The sequence below is a fragment of the Apodemus sylvaticus genome, chromosome 7 (assembly GCF_947179515.1).
Source record: "Apodemus sylvaticus chromosome 7, mApoSyl1.1, whole genome shotgun sequence".
NCBI classification, from domain to species: Eukaryota; Metazoa; Chordata; class Mammalia; order Rodentia; family Muridae; genus Apodemus; species Apodemus sylvaticus.
Window position 1 is genome coordinate 72034104 of NC_067478.1, and position 7418 is coordinate 72041521.

General features: G+C 54.7%; 1 protein-coding gene and 1 long non-coding RNA gene across 5 annotated transcripts in view; one reads left to right on the forward strand and one right to left on the reverse strand.

The window, feature by feature from the left end:
* Positions 1 to 5256, reverse strand: part of Sin3a (SIN3 transcription regulator family member A) — a 63189-nt gene extending 57933 nt beyond the window's left edge. The window contains exon 1 of one of the 4 annotated variants that reach the window (XM_052188260.1): positions 5196 to 5256. The gene's annotated coding sequence lies outside the window, so the exon portion shown is untranslated. Of the gene's footprint in view, positions 1 to 848; positions 945 to 5042; positions 5132 to 5195 lie in introns of those variants that run through there. The other 3 variants (XM_052188261.1, XM_052188262.1, XM_052188259.1) reach the window with 3 other exon arrangements.
* On the forward strand, positions 907 to 2310 carry LOC127689023 (uncharacterized). The gene is made up of 3 exons (XR_007978820.1): positions 907 to 993; positions 1357 to 1521; positions 1636 to 2310. It is a non-coding gene; the product is annotated as an uncharacterized LOC127689023 (long non-coding RNA).
* Positions 5257 to 7418: the final 2162 nt, after the last annotated feature.

A 7418-nucleotide genomic window follows, 5' to 3' on the forward strand; every position in this document is an offset into this window, starting at 1 on the left:
GGCACAGCACCAGCCGCACCCTACCGCAGACACTCCAGAGAGGACGCTGAGTATCTCGTCCCAATAATTACAACTAAGAGGTGCAGCTGACCACGCGTCTACTCTCCCTAGCTGTTAAGGCGCCATCCAAGAAGCGTGAAGCAAAGTAGAGACTACAGTTCCGGGCTACGATGCCCCAAGCAGAATGGACAGAGAAGCATCAGCATAAAGTCGGGACACCTCCGCCGCTCTCATTCTACAAGGGGCCCTCCCACCCACAGGGATGCAGGGCGGGGCAGACTCGGAGTCCTGACCCCCCGCCAGAAGCCACAGCGGGCTTTCCCCAGCTCCTCTTCGCTGCTAGGGAGGCGGAAATCCCGGCGGGGGCGGGGCCGGAGAGGCGTGGCATCACAGTCCCGGACGCGCCTTCTGGCCAACCGGATCCCGCTAAGGCGGGGGAACACAGGCTTCACGCCCCCTCGCCACCGCGCCCTGAAAGCCACAAGCCTGGACCCTCTTGTAGTCCCGCACGCCCGGCGGACCCGAAGCAGTACATCCAGTGGCCCCGCCCACAGGGAGAAGGGGCAGGGCCACAGCCGAGGGCCTTTAGCGCGAGCCCGCCCCGCCCCTTTCTCCACCACCGCACGCGCGCCGGCCCCGCCTCTGATCGGCGGGACTAGGACCCGCCCCTCCGTGCGCACCGGGACTACGCTCTCCTCCCCCTCCCGCACGGAGTGCGGCTCTGCTCCGCCCCCCACAGCCACGCACGGGAAGCCGAGGTCAGCCCCCCCCTGAAAAACACACGCCCTCCAGTCCCGGGTTACCCGCCACCCAGCTGCTGGGCGGACCGCGACGCGGCGTGCTCTCACCGCAAAAGCTCCAGCCACTCAGCCTGCGCGTCGCTCCCGGCGTGAGCCTCGCACCCAGCACAGAGGCCCCGGAACGGCGCGGGCACAGGCCCGCAAGAGCGGACTGGCAACCTCCTTTGCGCCCACGAAGCGGTCACAGGCCTGGGTGCCCAGACTGGGAAGGAGGGAGGGAGGGAGGGAAACTCTAAGGGGGGAAGGGGAGGGGGGAAGATGGAGAAACCGTCTCTGCCGCCTCTACCGCCGCGGCCGCTTCTCTGTTACCCGGGAAATCCCGCCCACTCTCCCGGCCCGCCCCGCCGAGGGTAGGCTTAACCTCGCTCCGCCACGGGATATATTACCCATCCGTCAATGGTTTAGCCAATCACTGTGCCGCAAAAACCTACTCCCGCCCTCTTCCCTCGCTGGGAGGGGAGAGCGAGCCGCTCACCTTCTCCACGCCCCTATTGGCGGGGAGAGTCCCTAACTCAACCCCGCCTATTGGAGACTGATTGCCGAATCCCTCCTCCAGGCTCCAATACTATTGGAGGAAGAAGAGTACCTCGTCACGTCTCATTGGAGAGTCTCATATATCCCTCCCCATACCGCCCCAGCCACAGGCCTAACAAATCGGCTCCCGCCTCCGCCGGTCCCCGCATTGGAAGACTACCTTTGCTTCTCTCATAGCCCCAGGAAGGTAAGTAACCAATGTGGGGTAAAAATGTCCTTAAGTGAGGCCGACTCCACCCACTACACGGCTGGGCCAGGCCCCGCCCCCAGTGATCTGATTGGATTATCTTGGCGCCGGTAGGAGCCGCCATTGGACACGGCGCCGGTCCAGGAAGGAGACCATTCCGCCCTGCGCGAGGATGCTGAACCTTAGCAGTCCTTTTGTGGAATGTTTACACTGGAGACTAAAGCTCAGCGTTCCAAGGCCGGGACCGGAGATGGTGTGCAGCTCAGCGGTCGAAACTCGAGGTTTTGAGATTTGAAAAGGAAAAGGGAGTAGTATTACCACTGTGGAGGATTAACCAAAACAATGACAGAAAGCCTTGTCCTGCCTACCCACTTATTTTTACACTTTCACGGTCTTTTTCTAAACACAGCCATCTGGAGAACTCAGCAGCTACTTTCAGCAAGCCGACTCCAAAATTAAGGTCTGGAGTTCTAATCTGATACAAAAGCCCAGATATTACTAGCCAGTCACTACTGCTGGCTGCATGCTGTGACGCTGGGACGACCAGAATTTGCAGCCCTCAGGGGGCGGAGATAACCCAGTGGAGGCCTTTAAATGTCACCGCCTGGGCAAGCCTCCGGAAGGCGGAGCATGAGGGGAAAATGTATTCCCTATTGGCCGGGTAGATCCAGAGACATTTTAAACTGGAGGAAGATATGCAGGAAAGCTCACACAGACCTTTGTATAAGTAAACCTTGAATGTGCATTTACATTCAGAAAATGAGTAAAAATTCCAGATTGTGTGAAGTATATGGTCTTAAGAATGACTGTTCAAAGGGAAGAGCCTGCAATCGCAACTATTCAGAATGGGACAGGAATACTGTCTAAATTTAGGATCCCTAGGCCAGCCTCTTCAAAAAAAAAAAAGAGGGGCATCCATAGCCTCCTTGGCAGAGTGAGTTAATAATGGCGGTCTCTAAGCCTTCTGGGTAAGTAACTGCATAAACATAAAAAGTGCTTTGAGATACCTTGTTCCTTTTATTTATTTACATTTAATAAGGCGTAGGCCCGATGCAGACCTTGCTTTGGGGAGGCTTTCAATGTGCCATGAAAGGTTAGGTGGGATTAGTCTTACCGCATTATAGAGCAAAGGGGAGGGGGAACTCCCTAGAGTCGAGTGTCCCCAAGAGATACACCGGGAACCGTTTCGTAAACCCAATGCTGCCCCCCTGTAATCCTGCGGAGACTGCCCGAAACAAGTGTTGGCAACAGGTGGGTCTAACTCCTAGGATGGCTTCACGCCGTGAGGCCATAATGAAGAGTTGTGAACTCCAAGAGTAGCCGACAGGTGGGAGCAGACACACCGGTAACCAAGCCAAGCCCTGTTCCAAGACAAGACTCTAAAATAAAAGCAGCCAAACCGTCCCAGGCTGAAGCAGCACTCCAAAACTGACAGGTGCCTATCCTTAACTGAACCGCCTTACGCACCAGCATGAGTACCTACCATACAATGTACAGCACTCCCACCACGGTATCAACGAACACCCCTGAATCCTTGCTAGAAATAGGCCTCCCGGACTTCCCTTGACTGCAGAGACTGAGGTATCGTAGACCTTGCCTAAGGTTCCATCACTAGGTTGTCATAATCTTACATTCCGCCGACTAAGGATCACGATTGCCTTGCACAAGGAATTAAGGATGCGGCCAATGTCCAAGCTTTCTCAAACTAAAATTTAAGGAAGTCAAAGGGCACAGAGAAAAACAGCAAGTTCACCCGGCCGGAGGGTAGAATTAATTCCCTCCCCTCCGTGCAGCAGCCCTTGAGCTATGTTTTCTGGAGTAACAGCAATTGTTGGGCTTCACCTCGAGGGCTAGCAGTTCCCCAACTCGGAAGAATCTTTGTGTGCCTCCAAGGCTTTCCCCGCCCCCCTAACTAAGGGCGCGGAGCCTGAGACTTCCGGGCGGGAGGGAAGTTGCAGGGAGCTAGAAGGGCCTCAACCATGTGCCGAGCGCGCTCACGAGAAAGGGGGGCAGGGAGCAGGAGAACGTCCCCTCCTAGCTAGTCCCAGAAGGGGAAGGCCTATCCAATTCACCAATCAGAAGCAGGGGCGGGGGCTTGTACTCACGTAAGCCCCAGGAATCCTCCCTCCGCCCTTCGAAGAAAAAAATTTAGCAACTTAAACTCCAGTCCAACCTCCAGATAGGCGGAGCTCTAGAGAATATCATCCAATGTATACACGAGAAAGGAAAGAGGGACTCGAATCTAACCAGTGAAAGACAAGAGAAGGCGGAGTCTCTGGAGAGCTCGAAGTGGGTGGAAGAGACTATGTCCCCGCCCCTCTCGGGGTCCCCTCCAGGCCGGTTGCACAAGCTCCCTGCAGGAGATAGTAAACAGTCTTGGCCAGACTATGGAGACAGAGATGGCCGCGCATTTCGAGGACAGGCCCTGCGCCTCCCCTCCCCGCCCGCACCACCACTGCCCGCAGTTTGCTCCGGCGCCCCGCCTCTCGGCCCGCAGCCGCCATCCGGCTGACAGGCGCGCCCCTCCCCGCCCGCTGATGCATTTCCTTTTCCCTATTCCAAGCGTGGAGTCTGTTTTCCCAGTTTCCGACCTTCACTGCCCCTTTCAGGCCACCCCCTCGTGAGCGCGCGCGCGCACAAGGCTGTCCCCACCTCGTACGCGGCCCTGTGGCACGCAGCGGCACCTCGCGGAAGAGGGAGCCCCGGCAGCACACTACTCAGGGAGGGGGAGCAGTCGCCGCCGCCGCGAGGTGGGCGGGGAAGGAGGCATCTCCATGTTTGCGAGGGGATCAGCTGGGGCCGCGAATTGAATCCGCCGAGTTCCTAGAGCTTTTCTACACTCAGCAAGCGCTCCACGCCGGATCGCAGCCTAGCCGGTTCTGGTGCCGAATACTTGCTAAATTGCCGCGTTTGGACACACCGGCGGTTCCCAGGCTAGTGGCTGGAACCTCTCCCGCCCCCAGTCTCCTTCAGCAAATACAGCCATTGCCCCCGCCCCCAGAGTCCTTAACAACCGCGGGCCCATCGTGCCCGCGCCTCCGAAGAGCGCGCCCACGACCCCTCCAAGTTTGCTGGCAGAAACAAACGCTCAGGGCGGCTGCTGCACTCGCCCAGCGTGGTTAGCGGAGAAAGACCGCGGGGCCCGGCTTGCTCTTAAACTCCAGAGGTCGACCAACTCCGGACACCGTGAGCTCGGTGGGCCCGACTGACCAGGCTGCGGCCGCCGCCCCCTGCCGAGGCCGCCCGCCCCAACTAGGGCTCTCTTCCCTCTTTTTCTTTATATTTTTAAAAAATATTTTTAAAGCATTACAAGAGCAGTTGGTCTTCTGTCGGCCCAGTACCCAACGAGCTGCCGAGACCTACCGAAACCGACTGCTTGGTAAAATAAATTGGGCGGCGCGGCCGGAGCTAGGGGGACCCAGGCCGGGCCAGCCCCCTCCCCACCGCTCCAGCCCGGCTTGGAAACACACTACGAGCGGGCGGCGCCAAGCGCTCTCCTTCCTGGCCTGCCCCTAGCCTACCTCGGCCGCGGGACTCCAAGCCTCCCCGTAGCTCTGTCTTGGGGACCGCAGCACCCACACAGACTTCGTGCAGCCAAAGCAAACGGCCAAAGAACTAGCCCTCCAAAATACCGAAATTGGGGAGACCAAATTAAAAGCAGCTGTTTAACATACCTCCGGAACCAGGCGAGTAGTCCTGAATGAGAGGGAACGCCCCCCACTATCCATTGGCTTTCCTGCTCAACGTCAGTCCCACTGGGTCCGCCTCCTCTCTTCTCCCCGCCCCTTCCCCTTCATTGATCGTCCCTTGCCTCCACAAAAATAATTAAACTATCCACAAGTAAGAGTCGCCTCCAAAGCAGAGGCTCTTAAATCTCCCACACCGCCACTTGGAGTTTTTCGAGGACTTTGAACGAGGCCTTTTGGGATTCGGAGTTCTGCAGAGTGGAAGCTAAAGGAGGTGCATCTTAACTACCCAGCCCGTTTCCTTCACACAAACACAACCCATTTGGAGCTAGGTCAGGAGAAACCTGTAACAGTCTGTGGCCCTTACCACTTGGATACATCAGATCTCAGAAGCTAAACACGGTCCAGCCTGGTTAACATTTGGTTGGATTAGAGGTAAGTAGCGATTGGCTGCAACGTCTAGACTTTCCTGGCTGTTAGACTTGAATGTGTGTCTACATTGTTAGGTGCCTTTCAGCTATGAAATTCAAAAGCCTGGAAAACTAGCACTTGTCTGAGCCGCTATCGGGTGTGAACCAGATATTTCACTTTGTCTGCTACCTAGTGCAATTTTAAACTGCCTGGACTATTCAGGCTACCCTCCAAACCCTTCAGATAGTTGCTGCTGCTAGAGGTAAGGTAAAGTTTACCCCCTCCCCCGCGCGCAGGCGCGCGCGCGCCCCCGTGTGTGTGTGTGTGTGTGTGTGTGTGTGTGTACACGGTTGTGTGTACACGTAGATCCACAGTCATTCCAACGTGGGTAATTCCATTTAGCTAGCAGTCTGAACAAAGGATGCCACACATGGGAGGCACAGAGGCTGTTGTACTGGTGAGTTTACCGTCAACAAAAGTTGTGTTTTGGGTTGGGAGATAGATTGGGGAAAGCAATGGCAAATTCCCCCCACCCCCCATCACCTAATCCAGAAAAGTCTCCTCACTTTCTGCAGCCCTCAGATGAAGCTCCTACCTGCCTCATTTGCTATTTATCAATCACATATTTGTTCATAAGAGTTAAGCAGAGAGCACATGGTGTAAGCAAGAAACTGTTTTGTTGTCACCTCCTTTTGCTTGTTTTGTTTTGGAGACAGGATGTCATGTAGCCCAGACTGATCTCAAACTCATAGCAGATGACATTACATATTTTCCTGCTTTAACCTCCCCAAGTACTTGGATTATAGCTGAGTATGACCACATCAGTATTACGTGGTTCTGGAAATCAAACCAAGTACTTCGTACATGCTAGGCAAACACCCTTCCAATTGAGTTACAGCCCAGCCCCCAAGAACCACTTGTTTTGGAGGTCATTGAAGAAAGGGAGTTAGTTTGGATATCAGGTAGGATACAAACAGGAAAGGATCCCCTGGCAGTTGCACAACTGTTCCAACAACCTAGTCATTTATAAAAACTTTACAATGCTTAATGGTGATAAATGCCTGTCATCTCATCTGGGAGGCAAAGGGAATAGGACCTTGAGTCTAAAGTCAGCCTAGGCTAAGTAGTGGATCTCATCTCGTTTACAGAGTTATATTTGAGAAAAGTCCCAAGGAAGAGGAGGTAGCTGGTGCAGTGTAGGTAACAGAAGTGGTAACCAGTGGCCTTCTGTGGTTACTAGAGGAAAGAGGTTGGCAAAGCCAGGGTTGTGCTGAGGTAAACCTCTTCCTAATTCAGGGATTCAGTTCCCAGAAAAATGAGGGAGAGCATGGGTATACAGAAAAGGGGTCCTTAAAGATAGTGTAAGGATCCTTCCCTAACTGGAGTCCATGTGGGAAGCTATCACTGAGGGAGAAATGCAGATTTGGGAAGGGCAATGGTCATTCCATCTGGGAAACAGGAACTAGCATGTCCATTGTAGCTGGAAAGAACTTCGTAGTGTGGGGAAAGGCCAAGAGATGAGGACAGTGGGTTCAGTATGAGGTCTGACAGCGTTCATCCTCCCTAGGATGAGGATCAACTTTTAGCTGAAGGCATCAATACTGTGTTAATGTTGAGCACAGCAGTCCTACAGAGAGAGCACTAGTCAGAGATGCTGAGTCCCAGTTAGGTTGGCTCCCATTTAGTGCTCATCTGTGGCTCAGCCTTCTCTAAGGATAATAATTCTTTCCCTGTTATGAGGCCAGTACAATTATTACCTAGTAAAGTCTCTGAATCTTAGTGGAGGCCAGAAGCCTAGGT